The sequence below is a fragment of the Moschus berezovskii genome, chromosome X (assembly GCF_049115385.1).
Source record: "Moschus berezovskii isolate FMDL1 chromosome X, NW_MosBer_1.0, whole genome shotgun sequence".
Taxonomy (NCBI): domain Eukaryota; kingdom Metazoa; phylum Chordata; class Mammalia; order Artiodactyla; family Moschidae; genus Moschus; species Moschus berezovskii.
Genome location: NC_142488.1, coordinates 50,762,161 through 50,777,701, shown reverse-complemented (window position 1 = coordinate 50,777,701; position 15,541 = coordinate 50,762,161). Strand labels below are relative to the sequence as shown.

Here is a 15,541-nt window from a genome sequence, read left to right as displayed (position 1 = left end):
CCTGACCGAGTGTGGGAAGATAAGACTCAGGGAGAAGGAGGGCAGCAGGGGCGCGGAGATGAACAGGTCTGGCTTTGCCAATACCCACCTACTAAGCCCATCTTCCCTTCCGGACCGGTTCGCGGCATCTGCGCATGCTCCTTCCGCCCCTACCAGGCCCTCCGGAGGGGGTCGCGTTGTGCTCTGTTGAGGTGGGGTCCGCGCATGCGCATCCTGCTCGCCCCTTCTGCCAGTGGTGTGGGAGAGTCAGTTGTGCAGTTGGCCAGTGCGATTGAAGGGAGGACTGCGGCCCGACCCATAGGAAATGACTTTTGGGGGATGTGGACAAAGCGGCGTGCGACAGCAACAGGTCACAGAGAGAAGAGGAGGGGTGCGGCCGCCCGGGGCAGTTTAGGCAGGCGCAGAGTCCTCGAGGGTGGACAAGCGCTTGTGGGTCCTCCTTTCTTCCGCTTTGCAGTTTGTGGTGCTCGCGGGAGGCAGAAAACCAGAGAACGGAAGGGGGTGGGTGTGTTAGACCCAGAGGAAACCCCTCTCGATCCCGTCCTCACATCTTCAAGGCCTAGAGAGGACTCAATCTTAGGTCCATTGGACCCCATATCATCCCCCTGAAGAAAAGCTAAATTTGCACAGTAACCGCGCCAGACCCCACTCTCAGTCTTTCAGTCAGTTGAGAAGGGCTCACCCACACTCCAGGGGACTCTGAGTGGAAAAGGGGGTCCGTGGAGCAGGGTGGGACCACAGCAATTGAAAAAATTGCTCTGGAGCCGTCTCTGGCCTGGGAAAACCGCTGCTTCCTCAGATAAGCTGAGGGGAGAGGGGAGCAGACGCGGGGCGCAGAAGAGTGACTTTAGACTACAGAACAGGTAGTGAAGACTGAATGAGGTACTAACTGGCCCAGTGAAGACGGAATTAGGTGCTAATTGGTCCAATCTGAGACTGGGTTAATAACTGACTTCTGACCCCCAGGCCCCTGTAAGGACAGCGAAGGGAGCCTTTGACTGCTCTAGCTACAGGTGTGAAGTCACAGAGGCACTGGGGCTCTTGAAGCTTGATGCTGCTTCTGAATGAAGACGGCCCTATGTAACATGTATATATGAGGTGCTGTTTTGAGTATATTTACTTTGTTAGGCCTCGGAGAAGGCAATGGCAAGCCACTCCTGTACTCTTGCCTGGAAAATCCCATGGATGGAGGAGCCTGGTAGGCTGCAGTCTGTGGGGTCGCTAAGGGTCGGACACGACTGAGGGACTTAACTTTCACTTTTCACTTTCACACATTGGAGAAGGAAATGGCAGCCCACTCCAGTGTTCTTGCCTGGAGAATCCCAGGGATAGGGGAGCCTGGTGGGCTTCCGTCTATGGGGTCACACAGAGTCGGATACGACTGAGTGACTTAGCAGCAGCAGCAACTTTGTTAGGCCTCAGGACAACCCTATGAGGTAGGGATTAACAATCCCCCTCAGTTTACAGATAAGCATGTGAGTGCTTCTCTAGTAAGGAGTAAAGCAGGACTTCACATTCAAGTCAGTCTGGCTCCAGAGGCTGCACTCCTCTAAGAGCACAACCTACAGGCTCTGGGTAAGAGACCAGATAAGGGAGACCCACTAAAAGGTCAAACTTGGAACTTATTTCCTGAGCACCTACTCTGACACTGCTGTGTTTCTCATACACCATTTCAGTCTTCCCAATAATCCTGTGCAGGAGGAATTGCTTGGATACGGAGACAAAGAGATGTTCCATATGCTACCCCAGATTACACAGATAGCAGTTGAACCAAGCTGATGAAGCAACTTGACTCACGTAACAAGTTAACCAAGACAAATGACGAGACTAAAATCTAGGCCTCTTATCTCCCAATCTTGGTGTCTGAATGGTCAAGGACCACTCAAGATGGCTGTTCTCTTGCTCTCTGTACATCCCCTGCTGGACCAGTGCCTGCTTCACCTATACCCTACTCACATGACTGACTTTCCCACATACTTGCCCCAGGCCCTAGCTACTGACGAATGTTCTTATCAGTGGGGCAGTGAGGGGCGTGCTCCTCTGCTAGTTTCTGGTAACCAATGAGCCAACCTGACGTCAATTCCCCCTATAACTGGCAGTCTCCCCTTCCCCAGAGCGAAGACTGCAGCCATGTCCTGCTCGCCATCCACAACACACGGTGAGGTGTCGCTCCAGGACCTTGCTTCAGACATGTAAGATCCCCCATCCATTAAACCACTGATGTCTCTGTCCTGGGCTCTGGGCTCTTCCGTCTTGAAGCTGGGCATGCACAGGCCTTGTAGGCCTAAGGGGTCAACAGGATCGTTTTACTACATGAATTTTTAAAATACATTTTTATTTTGTCTATTTATGGCCGTGCTGGGTCTTTGTTGCTATGCGCTTTCTCTAGTTGTATCGAGCGGGTGCCATGTGTGGACTTCTCATTGATTCTCATGCATGGCTCCTCTTGTTGTGGCTTGTGGGCTCTAGAATACACAGGCTCAGTAGTTGTGGTGCATGGAATTATTTGCCCCATGGCATGTGGAATCTTCTCAGAACAGGGATTGAACCTGTGTGCCCTGCATTGGCAGGCAGATGCTTAACCACAGGACCACCAGGGAAGTCCCCTACTATATGCATTTTAACAAACATTTATTTGTTCATTCAGCAAATGTTTGTTGTGCCAGTCATTCTTGGAGTCACTTAGGATTCAGCAGTGAGCAAAACAAACATGGTCCCTTCCCTCTGAGGGAGGGTGAAGGTAGAGAGTGTAAAATATCAACAAAGCTAGAATTTAAAGCTAGACAACAGAGCTAGACAGAGGATGAGATGGTTGGATGGCATCACCGACTCGATGGACATGAGTTTTGAGCAAGCTCTGAAAGTTGGTGATGGACAGGGAAGCTTGGCGTGCTGCAGTCCATGGGGTCGCAAAGAGTCAGACATGACTGAGCGACTGAACTGAACTGAGATTCTAAAGCCAGGAAAACAGATTTTGTTCAGTAAGTACTGACAGTAGGGGAAAAAGCTGGGCTCCATTCAGATTTGTGCAGGGTGTTTTAAAGGGAGAATGAGAGAGGGAGAGGAGGAACAAGCAAGGGCTCAAGTAGAGTGAGGGAAGTGAACAATTTTAAAAAGACAGCTGGTCAGTGTAAGAGCGATTATGTTACTCAAAAACTGGGTTTGCTTCCTGGTGGGTGTCGAGCCAAAAGATATAACCAAGGCAAAGAGCAGGAGAAAGAGGATTTATTATTACTTGAAGCAAGTAAGGAGAACAGTGGGGATTTTTCCCAAAGCAGTGTCTCCCTGAACAGCAAAATTGGGGAAGTTTTAAGCTGAGGGTACATAAATATTCTATTAGGAGATTGCGTGGTGTATATATATATCCATGGCAGGGTTGGGGTCGGGGGAGCTTCAGCAGTGGAAAATTCAGCATAGAACTGGAGCAAAGGTTGTCAGAGTCCAAGCTATAGTTGAAGCCATGACGGTCAGCAAATGTCAACATCATCATCCCTTAGGTTCCAGTTGATCTGGTGGTTGAGTGCTGGAGGTAGGTTTGAATTCTGCAAAACAGCTCAAGAAAGTGCTTCAGGCTAATCCTTACCTTTGAAACAGAACTGAGAGTCTTTACAGCTGATTCATTATCTTGGCAATTATTACTTCTCTTGCCTGACAACAGTTGTTTTTTCTTTTGTTTCCTTAAGACTTGTTCAAGGGCATGTTTCAAGGGCAATCACTGTGGCCAGGTTTAGATCATGAAATGGCTTAGGCCTAAAATGGCTTCCCTCTCTCTTTTTAAAATTGAAGTATAGTTGATTTACAATGTTGTGTTAGTTTCTGGTGTACAGCAAAGTTATTTAGTTATATATATATATGGCATATTGTTTTCTATTATGGTTTACTACAGAATATTGACTATAGCTCTCTGTGCCATACAGTAGGACCTTGTTGCTTATCCATCCTATGTATAATAGGTTGCTTTCGCTAATTTCAAACTCCTAGTCCTCTTTCCCCTACCTCTCCCCCGGCTTGGCAACCATAAGTCTGTTTTCTAAGTCTGTGAGTCTGTTTCTGCTTCGTAGATAAGCTCATTTGTGTCATATTTTAGATTCCACATATAAGTGATATCATATGGTATTTGTCTTTCTCTTTCTCTCTCTTTTTTTTTTGGCATGCCTTGAGGCTTTGGGGATCTCCGTTCCCAGACCAAGGAACCAGGCTCCAGCGGTGAAAGTGCTGAGTCCTAACCACTGGTCCAGCAGAGAATTCCCTTCTTTCTCTTTCTTGATATACTTCACTTAATATGATAATCTCTAGGTCCATCCATGTTGCTGCACGTGGCATTATTTCATTCTTTTTTATGACTGAGTAATCTGAACTGAACTGAACTGAATATTACATTGTATACATTTACTACATTTTTGTCCATTCATCTGTCGATGGACATTTAGGTTGCTTCCATGTCTTGGCTATTGTAAATAGTGCTGCTATTTCTCTGAATATATGTCTGGGAGTGGAATTACTGGATCATATGACAACTCTTTTTAGTTTTTTGACCAAAAGCAGATTTATTCAGGGGGATACATACTCTATTGACAGAGTAGGCCATTTGAGAAGGTGAGAGACTTTTTTAGTTTTTTAAGAAAACTCCATACTATTTTCCATAGTGGCTGCACAAATTTACATTCCCACCAACAGTGTAGGAGAGTTCCTTTTTCTCCACACCCTTTCCAGCATTTATTATTTGTAGACTTTTTCAGTTCAGTTCAGTTCAGTCGCTCAGTCGTGTCCGACTCTCCGCGACCCCATGAATTACAGCACGCCAGGCCTCCCTGTCCATCACCAACTCCCGGAGTACACTCAAACTCATGTCCACAGAGTCGGTGATGCCATCCAGCCATCTCATTCTCGGTCGTCCCCTTCTCCTCCCGCCCCCAACCTTTCCCAGCATCAGAGTCTTTTCCAGTGAGTCAACTCGTCGCATGAGGTGGCCAAAGTATTGCAGCTTCAGCTTTAGCATCAGTCCCTCCAATGAACATCCAGGATTGATCTCCTTTAGAATGGACTGGTTGGATCTCCTTAATGGTGGTCATTCTGACGGGTGTGATAAAATGGCTTCTCTTATGTCAAAAAGCTGTATCTGGTTCTTTTCTTCTGGGGGCTCCCCCTACCCTATTGGCTACCAATTAGGCCAGCTGTGTCTGTTAGCTGGCAATTATTGAAGTTAGGATTATTCTATCCTCTCATAGTTACTGGGAAGGAAACGGCGACCCTATCCTTGATTATATTTCAGCTCTTAGGACCTTGAGAAAGATGTTTCTGAGTCCTAGGAGATATATATATATATGTATATATATGGTCTTCAGTGGTAAAGAACCTGCCTGCCAATGCAGGAGACATAAGAGACTCAGGTTTGATCCCTGGGTCAGGAAGATTCCCCTGGAGGCGGGCATGGCAACCCACTCCAGTATTCTTGTCTGGAGAATCCCATGGACAGAAGAACTTGGCAGGCTACAGTCCATAGCGTCCCAAAGAGTACACCTCAAAGAGACAGAGTAATTCACAATTGTAAGCCCTTTTTAGTAAATGCTGTAAGAAAGAGAGATCAGCAGCCTGTCATCAGGTGTTGGCTAGAACAAATGGTAGCTTGTTTTGACAACCCTGAACTTTTTCAGACAGGAACTCAAAAGGAGGCTATGTCATCTAGGCACCCAGCCTTAGGCTGTTAGAAGTCAGGCTAAAATTTGGGCAAGTCCCTTAGTACAGGGTTTGGGTGGGAGGGGTGGTGATGTTTGAATGGAGTGTTCCCTGTGGAGAGATTTCACAGTTCTCTAGGGAGGTGGAATCAACAACAAACTTGTAAATAAGACTTGCACGGGGTAGTGAGGGTACTGAAGGCCTGGGAGACTTGGAGAAAGGATTGGCTGTATTGGTGAACTGAAAACCCTGATCTGCAAAGGTATGGGAAGTAAAGAAAGCAGTGGGAGGGGCAAGGTGGGGAGAGCAAGTGAAAAGCCCTGAGGCAGGACCAGGCTCCTCTCAGCCAGGGCCAGAGTAAAGGCCAGTGTTTTGGGAATGCAGATAACATGCAGTGAAAGCAGTGCATGAAAGCAGGGGAGGGTGGGACAATTGAAGTCTGAGATCTTGGGGATAGTCAGGAGCCAAATCACAAGTACTTATTTTATGTGTCAGCAGTACTGCCCTATAAAGTCATGCAAGTTTTCCCTGTACAGAGGACATCTTGTGCTGAGGGGGTGAGGATGGAGGATCATTTTTTTTTAACTGTCTCATTTTATTTATTTTAAAATTTTATTGAAGTGTAGTTGATTTACAATATTGTATTTAGTTCCTACTATACAGCAAAGTGGGGGCTTCCCTGGTGGCTCAGAGGTTAAAGCGTCTGCCTCCAATGCGGGAGACCCGGGTTCGATCCCTGGGTCGGGAAGATCCCCTGGAGAAGGAGATGGTAACCCACTCCAGTATTCTTGCCTGGAGAATCCCATGGACAGAGAAGCCTGGTAGGCTACAGTCCATGAGGTCGCAAAGAGTCGGACACGACAGAGCGACTGAACGGAACGGAACGGATACAGCAAAGTGACTCAGTTTTATATATATATATATATATATATATATTCTTTTCATACTCTTTTCCATTATGGTTTATCATAGGATATTAAATATCATCCTATATAGTAGGACCTTGTTTTTATCCATCCTATGTATAATAGTTTGCATCTGACAATTCCAAACTCCCATTCCTTCCCTCCCCTACCCACTTCTCCTTGGCAACCACAAATCTGCTCTCTGTATTATGAGTCTGTTTCATAAATATATTGATTGATTTATATCATATTTAAAATTCCACATATAAATGATATCATATAGTATTTGTCTTTCTCTTTCTGACTTACTTTGCTTTGTATGATAATCTCTAGGTCCATCCATGTTGCTGCAAATGGCATGATTTCATTATTTTTTATGGCTGAGTAATATTCCAGTGTGTGTGTGTGTGTGTGTGTGTGTGTGTGTGTGTGTGTATACTGTATTCCATAGTGGCTGCACCAATTTACATTCCTACCAACAGTGTAAGAGGGCAGCCTTCTCACTACACCCCTCTCCAGCATTTGTTATTTGTAGACTTTCTAATAATGGCCATTCTAGCTGGTATGAGATGGTACCTCATTGTAGTTTTGATTTGCATTTCTTTAGTAATTAGTGATATTGAACTTCTTTTCATGTGACTAAAAAGCAGAGACATTACTGACAAAGGTCCGTATAGTAAAAGCTATGGTTTTTCCAGTATTCATGTATGCATGTGAGAGTTGGACTGTAATGAAAGCTGAGCAACCGAAGAATTGGTGCTTTTGAACTGAGTGTTGGAGAAGACTCTTGAGAGCCTCTTGGACAGCAAGGAGATCAAACCAGTCAATCCTAAAGGAAATCAGTTCTGAATATTCATTGGAGGGACTGATGCTGAAGCTGAAGCTCCAATACTTTGGCCACCTGATGTGAAGAACTGACTCATTGAAAAAGACCCTGATGCTGGGAAAAATTGAAGGCAGGCAGGAGGAGAAGGGGATGATAGAGGATGAGATGGTTGGTTCAATGGACATGAGTGAGCAGGCCCCAGGAGTTGGTGATAGACAGTGAAGTCTGGTGTGCTGCAGTCCATGGGGTCGCAAAGAGTCGGACACGACTGAGTGGCTTAACTGAACTGAATTGGCCATATGTGTGTCTTCTTCGGAGAAAAGTCTATTTAGGTCTTCTGCCCATTTTTTGACTGGGTTATTTGTTTTTTGTGTGTGTTATTGAATTGTAGGGGCTGTTTGTGTATTTTGGAAATTAAGCCCTTGTCAGTCGCATCATTTGCAAATATTTTCTCCAAGTTTATAGACTGTCTTTTTGTTTTGTTTATGACTTTCTTTGCTGTGCAAAAGCTTATAAGTTTGATTAGGTCTCATTTGTTTGTTTTTGCTTTTATTTCAATTGCCTTGGGAGACTGACCTAAGGAAGCTCAGTTCAGTTCAGTCGCTCAGTCGTGTCCTATTCTTTGCGACCCCATGAATTGCAGCACACCAGGCCTCCCTGTCCATCACCAACTCCCGGAGTTCAGCCAACCTCATGTCCATCGAGTTGGTGATGCCATCCAGGCATCTCATCCTCTGTCGTCCGCTTCTCCTCTTGCCCCCAATCCCTCCCAGCATCAGAGTCTTTTCCAATGAGTCAACTCTCCGCATGAGGTGGCCAAAGTATTTGAGTTTCAGCTTCAGCATCAGTCCTTCCAGTGAAGACCCAAGACTGATCTCCTTTAGAATGGACTGGTTGGATCTCCTTGCAGTCCAAGGGACTCTCAAGAGTCTTCTCCAACACCACAGTTCAAAAGCATCAATTCTTCGGCACTCAGCTTTCTTCACAGTCCACCTTCCACATCCATACATGACCACTGGAAAAACCATAGCCTTGACTAGACGGACCTTTGTTGGCAAAATAATGAGTCTGCTTTTTAATATGTTATCTAGGGTGGTCATAAATTTCCTTTGAAGGAGTAAGCGTCTTTTATTTTCATGGCTGCAATCACCATCTGCAGTGATCTTGGAGCCCCCCAAAATAAAGTCTGACACTGTTTCCACTGTTTCCCCATCTATTTCCCATGAAGTGATGGGACCTGATGCCATGATCGTTGTTTTCTGAATGTTGAGCTTTAAGCCAACTTTTTCACTCTCCTCTTTCACTTTCATCAAGAGGCTTTTTAGTTCCTCTTCGCTTTCTGCCATAAAGATGGTGTCATCTGCATGTCTGAGGTTATTGATATTTCTCCCGGTAATCTTGATTCCAGCTTGTGCTTCTTCCAGCCCAGCGTTCCTCATGATGTACTATGCATATAAGTTAAATAAGCAAAGTGACAATATACAGCTTGGAACCAGTCTGTTCCGTGTCCAGTTCTAACTGTTGCTTCCTGACCTGCATAGAGATTTCTCAAGAGGCTGGTCAGGTGATCTGGTATTCCCATCTCTTTCAGAATTTTCCACAGTTTATTGTGATCCACACAGTCAAAGGCTTTGGCATAGTCAATGAAACAGAAATAGATGTTTTTCTGGAACTCTCTTGCTTTCTCCATGATCCAGCGGATGTTGGCAATTTGATCTCTTTTCTAAAATCAGGTTGAACATCTGGAAGTTCACAGTTCACGTATTGCTGAAGTCTGGCTTGGAGAATTTTGAGCATGACTTTACTAGCGTGTGAGACGAGTGCAATTGTGAGGTAGTTTGAGCATTCTTTGGCATTGCCTTTCTTTGGGATTGGAATGAAAACTGATCTTTTGCAGTCCTGTGGCCACTGCTGAGTTTTCCAAGTTTGCTGGCATATTGAGTGCAGCACTTTCATAGCATCATCTTTCAGGATTTGAAATAGTTCAGTTGCAATTCCATCACCTCCACTAGCTTTGTTTGTAGTGATGCTTCATAAGGCCCACTTGACTTCACATTCCACGATGTCTGGTCCTAGGTGAGTGATCACACCATCGTGATTATCTTCGTTGTGAAGATCTTTTTTTTTCCAGTTCTTCTGTGTATTCTTGCCACCTCATCTTAATATCTTCTGCTTCTGTTAGGTCCATACCATTTCTGTCCTTTATTGAGCCCATCTTTGCATGACATGTTCCCTTGGAATCTCTAATTTTCTTGAAGAGATCTCTAGTCTTTCCTATTCTGTTGTTTTCCTCTATTTCTTTGCATTGATCACTGAGGAAGGCTTTCTTATCTCTCCTTGCTATTCTTTGGAACTCTGCATTCAGATGCTTATATCTTTCATTTTCTCCTTTGCTTTTCGCCTCTCTTCTTTTCACAGCTATTTGTAAGGCCTCCCCAGACAGCCATTTTGCTTTTTTGCATTTCTTTTCCATGGGGATGGTCTTGGTCCCTGTCTCCTGTACAATGTCATGAACCTCCGTCCAGAGTTCATCAGGCACTCTATCTATCAGATCTAGTCCCTTAAATCTATTCCTCACTTCCACTGTAGAATCATAAGGGATTTGATTTAGGTCATATCTGAATGGTCTAGTGGTTTTCCCTACTTTCTTCAATTTAAGTCTGAATTTGGCAATAAGGAGTTCATGATCTGAGCCACTGTCTGTTCCCAGTCTTGTTTTTGCTAACTGTATAGAGCTTCTCCATCTTTGGCTGCAAAGAATATAATCAATCTGATTTCGGTGTTGACCATCTAGTGATGTCCATGTGTAGAGTCTTCTCTTGTGTTGTTGGAAGAGGGTGTTTGCTATGACAAGTGCGTTCTCTTGGCAGAACTCTATTAGCCTTTGCCCTGCTTCATTCCGTGCTCCAAGGCCAAATTTGCCTGTTACTCCAGGTGTTTCTTGACTTCCTACTTTTGCATTTCAGTCCCCCATAATGTAAAGGACATCTTTTTTGGGTGTTAGTTCTAAAAGGTCTTGTAGGTCTTCATAGAACCGTTCAACTTCAGCTTCTTCAGAGTTACTGGTTGGGGCATAGGCCTGGATTACTGTAATATTGAATGGTTTGCCTTGGAAACGAACAGAGATCATCTGTCGTTTTGAGATTGCATCCAAGTACTGCATTTCGGACTCTTTTGTTGACCATGATGGCTACTCCATTTCTTCTAAGTGATTCCTGCCCACAGTAGTGGATATAATGTTCATCTGAGTTAAATTCACCCATTCCAGTCCATTTTAGTTCACTGATTCCTAGAATGTCTATGTTCACTCTTGCCATCTCCTGTTTGACCACTTCTAATTTGCCTTGATTCATGGACCTAACATTCCAGGTTCCTATGCAATATTGCTCTTTACAGCACTGGACCTTGCTTCTATCACCAGTCGCATCCACAACTGGGTATTGTTTTTGCTTTGGCTCCATCGCTCTTCTTCCCAAGAGGAGCTACCCTGGGTCCGAGGTCAGGGGCGGTGGCCATCTGGAGCTACCCTGTGTCCGAGGTCAGGGGTGGTGGCCGAGAGGAGCAACCCCTCACCCCAGGTCGGGGTGGTGGCCGAGAGGAGAAACCCCAGGTCCAAGAAGCAACAGCTGCGTGGGCTCAGGAGGGCCGAGAGGAGCTACTCCATGTTCAAGGTCAGGAGGGGCGGCCATGAGGAGATACCCCTCGTCCAAGGTAAGGAGCAGCGGCTGCGCTTTGCTGGAGCAGCCGTGAAGAGATACCCCACGACCAAGGTAAGAGAAACCCAAGTAAGACGGTAGGTGTTGCGAGAGGGCATCAGAGGGAGGGCAAGCACACTAAAATCATAATCACAGAAAACTAGTCAATCTGATAGCCTTGTCTAACTCAATGAAACTAAGCCATGCTGTGTGGGGCCACCCAAGACGGGCGGGTCATGGTGGAGAGGTCTGACTGAATGTGGTCCACTGAAGAAGGAAATGGCAAACCACTTCAGTATTCTTGCCTTGAGAACCCCATGAACAGTATGAAAAGGCAAAATGATCGGGTACTGAAAGAGGAACTCCCCAGGTCGGTAGGTGCCCAATATGCTACTGGAGATCAGTGGAGAAATAAATCCAGAAAGAATGAGGGATGGAGCTAAAGCAAAAACAACACCCAGTTGTGGATGTGACTGGTGATAGAAGCAAGGTCCAATGCCGTAAAGACCTAAGGAAACCTTTGTATAATTTATGTCAGAGACTGTTTTGCCTATATTCTCTTCTAGGAGGTTTGTGGTGTTTTGTCTTATATTTAAGTCTTTAAGCCATTTTGAGTTTATTTTTGTGTATAATGTTGAGGGTGTATTCTAGCTTCATTGATTTACATGTAGCTACCCAACTTCCCAACACCACTTGCTGAAGAGACGGTCCTCTCAGGATGAGGGATTCTAAAGTCAACCGTTTCTATGTTCACCTAGCTGTGCTGTGGATCTTGGTGCAAGGCTGTGCCAGCCAGGAGAGAGCGGGGCTTTTTCTTTGCTTTTTTGCCTTGCAGAATGTGGGATCTTAGTTCCCCCACCAGGGATTGAACCCTAGCCCCCTGCACTGGAAGCATGGAGTCTTAACCACCAGGGACCACCAGGGAAGTTCCAGGGGCCTTTTCTAAAATCCACAGGCTAGCCACACTGAACCCAAAGGAGCTGCCTCTGCCCAGGAGGGCGCCCGTGTCTGAATCGAATGAAAGTGTTACACGGGAGAACTGTAACTTGTTTGCCGGGCCCGTGTTTTCCGAGTAGCAGATCAGTTCTGAGGTTGTTGAAAAAGCCGAGCAACTGTCTTAAAAAGCATTACAGGGACTTCCTTGGTGGTTCAGTGGCACTCCCATTGCAAGGGGCCTGGATTCCATCCCTGGTCAGGGAACTAGATCCCACATGCCACAACTAAGAGCTCACATAGATCACATAGATCAACTATAGATCCTGCTGTAAAAAAAATAATGAGGATCAAAGATCTATGTGCTGCGACTAAGACCTGGCACAGCCAAATAAATAATACATAATTTTTAAAAAAAGAGCACCATGAACTTTGTTACCTTATTACAGAGCCCCTAGTGACTGCACAGTGGAATTGTTCAAACCCTCTACAAGAAACTGCAGCGGCAACTGAACAAGGGAGAGGATGATAGTTGGGTAGCCACTGACACCTGAGGGTGACTTCATCCAAGTGAAGGAACCCATATTCCCTCTCCCTCTTCAGGCTTATCCTGGGTCTCTCCCATTCCTTTTGTTTTCTTCAAGGGAACATACTGAGCATTCATTACTCAGTAGAGTGCATGCAAAAATGTCCTCAACAACATGTCCAAAATCAGGTAGAGGAAACAGACAAGTTTTAAAAAGTTTATTGTTATTGACTTATACATCTCTATCTTACAAAAAGGATTTGAAGCAGCTGTCAATTCCAAGATATATCATTTCCTGACACTATACCAGGGTGGACAATAAAATTAAGCTAGGACAAGATGATGATAAAAATCTCTTTGATTTATTTTGCTTTAAAAGTGTTTGTATCTTGGAACTTCCCTGGTGGTCCAGTGGTTAAGAATCCCTCTTGCAATGCAGTGAACACAGATTCTATCCCTGGTTTGAGAACCGAGATCGCACGTGGCATGGGACAACTAAGCCCATGTGCCACAAGTACTGAGCCTGCACTTTACAGCCTAAGAGCTGCTGCTACTGAAGCCTGTGCACCTAGAGCCTGTACTCTGCAGCAAGAGAAGCCATTGCAATGAAAAGCCCGCAACTAGAGAATAGCCCCCGCTCGCTGTAACTAGAGAAAGCCCATGTACAGCAACAAAGAGCCCATGCACTGCAAGGAGGGCTTAGTGCAGCCAAAAAAAGTTTATGTCTTTCTCTTATATAGTTATTTTATCATCTTCTTTTCAACTGTACAGAAAAGTAGAGAATAATATAAAACATGCTAGTTTTATCAAACCTTCACATTTTGTCATAGTGCTGACAAAATGACTTTCAAATTTGGTTTGTGATTTATTTTATTATTTTTTATTTTGGCCACACTGTGCAGCTTGTGTGATCTCAGTTTCTTGACCAGGAATTGAATCCAGACCATGGCAGTGAAAGCACGAATCCTAAACCCTGAACCACCAGGAATCTCCCCCAGTTGTGGGTGTGTATTTGGTTGCACTGGGTCTTCATTGTGGTGCTCCGGCTCTTTGTTGTGGTAGGAGGGCTTTCTCTAGTTGTGGTGTGTGGGCTTAGTTACCTTGTGGCATGTGGGATCTTAGTTCCCCGACCAGGGATTGAACCCATGCCCCTCTGCAGTGAAAGCACAGAGTCCTAACCACTGGATTGCCAGGGAATTCTGATATGGTCTTATATTACATGAGTGGTATTAACACTGTGTGGCCCTTATGCTGGTTGTGCAGCTCTAGATACTCCCTATATCTCCACAGTGCCCTCCAGCACCCAAAGAACTTTAGGGTCTGTTATTTCCTGTGCTCCTCACACAAGCCTCTTAAGAAGGCAGAACAAGTGGCATGATCCCCCATTCAACTCAAGAGGAAACAAACATCCAGAATGAAGGGCTAAGACCACAAAGGGGCAGAGACCCAGGCTCAATGCAGGCTTTCCCAGCTCAGTGCTGTTTCCACTACTCAGTTTCCATTCAGGTCATATCAAGGCAATAAATGTGAACGACTGGAGAACAAGCCAGTGGGAGTGAGAGAAGAGGAGCATGGAGACAGGGTATGAAGAAAGGGTAAAAGTAAGAGCAGAGCCAGGGGCGGGATCTGTATGTCTTTAAATCTACCAGTGACTGTCAAGCTTGATGGCCCTTTGGGATCACCTGGGTAACTTCAAGAAGCATTGATGCCTGAGGCCCACCCCCACAGATTCTAAAGTAACCGACCTGCCAGGCCTCCTGAGCAGAAGGATGTTGAAAAGCTCCCCAGCTGATTTTTGAATGTATAGCCTAGGTGAGGACCATTGACTAAGCAGAGCTGTTTGTCAGGCAGTGAATTGGTTGAGGGGGCGGTACTCAAAGGCTGGCTTGTTAACCTTAATAAGATCTTAGACCTCAAAGCCTGGCTTGTAAATAAGGTATTGAGATCTTAGCCCTAGGTCTAAGGGCTATGGACAAAAATGGGCTAAAATGAAAGGTGATAATCCAGTTTCCTCAGTGCTGTTCATACTAACCTTAAACTATTTTGTTCAGTTATCAGGGCTTTAACTTGAAGGGGAGACTAGCAATTTTCAGAAGGAATACCAGTAAACCCCAACAGAGCAATAGAATTTGTCAAATATTCTCAAAGTACTTCCTCTGTGCAGGTTCTGTGCTATAGGGAAGTTAGAGAGATGGAAAAATCACAATCCTTGCCCTCCAGAAGCTCAGACTAACTGGCAACCCAGACAAATATATGACAACACCACGTGCTAAGTGTTAGAAATAAGTCCAAAGTACGAGGGAATAGAGGGAGGAGAATACCTAACTCTGCCTCAGGGGGACTTAGCAGAGGGGCTCAGAGTAGGCTTCATAGGAGTGCTGTATGAGCTGGGTCTTGAAGGATGAGTAGTAGTTGATTAAGGGTATGGTTGAGGCTGGGGGTTTGGAAGAGCATGTGCAGAGGCTCAGGCATAAGTGTGGCTGCAGAAGAACAAGCACAGGGAGTAAATATCTGTTGGAGAAGAGCTTTACCCTGTAGGCAGCAGGGAATCATCAAAGAGAGGAGTGTGTGGAAAACAGCAAAGTCCTTATGGAGGACAGGGCATCTAAACTAGGTCTTGGAAGATAAGTAGAAATGGATGTGGGGTGGAGAAGGCTTCCCAAATCAGAGTGGGAGTGGGAGGGGAAATAATGTGGGCAAAAGTGCAGAGGCAGGAATGAGCTTGACATGTGTCAGGTGCATTGAGGGAATCAATAATCTGGTGGGCGTGATCAAAATCATCTGGGGTGTTGTTTAAAATTATCAGTGCCTGGGCTTCACTAACCCCCTTCCCTAGAGACTCTGATTTATATAGTCTTGGGAGTGGGGCCAGGCCTCAGTATTAAAAAAAAAAAAAAAGAGTCTCCCAGGTGATCCTAATTTGCAGCTGGGCTTGAAAGCCACAGCTGTAAGGAAGTTGTTGAGGATGTGGATGAGAAGG

At 45.3% G+C, this 15,541-nt stretch overlaps 1 long non-coding RNA gene across 2 annotated transcripts in view; it reads left to right on the top strand.

Annotated features, from left to right (window-relative positions):
- The first annotated feature begins 219 nt into the window (after positions 1-219).
- LOC148773292 (uncharacterized) overlaps positions 220-15,541 on the top strand; it is a 78,731-nt gene continuing 63,409 nt past the window's right edge. For both annotated transcript variants that reach the window (XR_016036939.1, XR_016036940.1), the window contains exons 1-2: positions 220-349; positions 2,115-2,192. This is a non-coding gene — a long non-coding RNA (uncharacterized LOC148773292). The remainder of the gene's footprint in view (positions 350-2,114; positions 2,193-15,541) is intronic.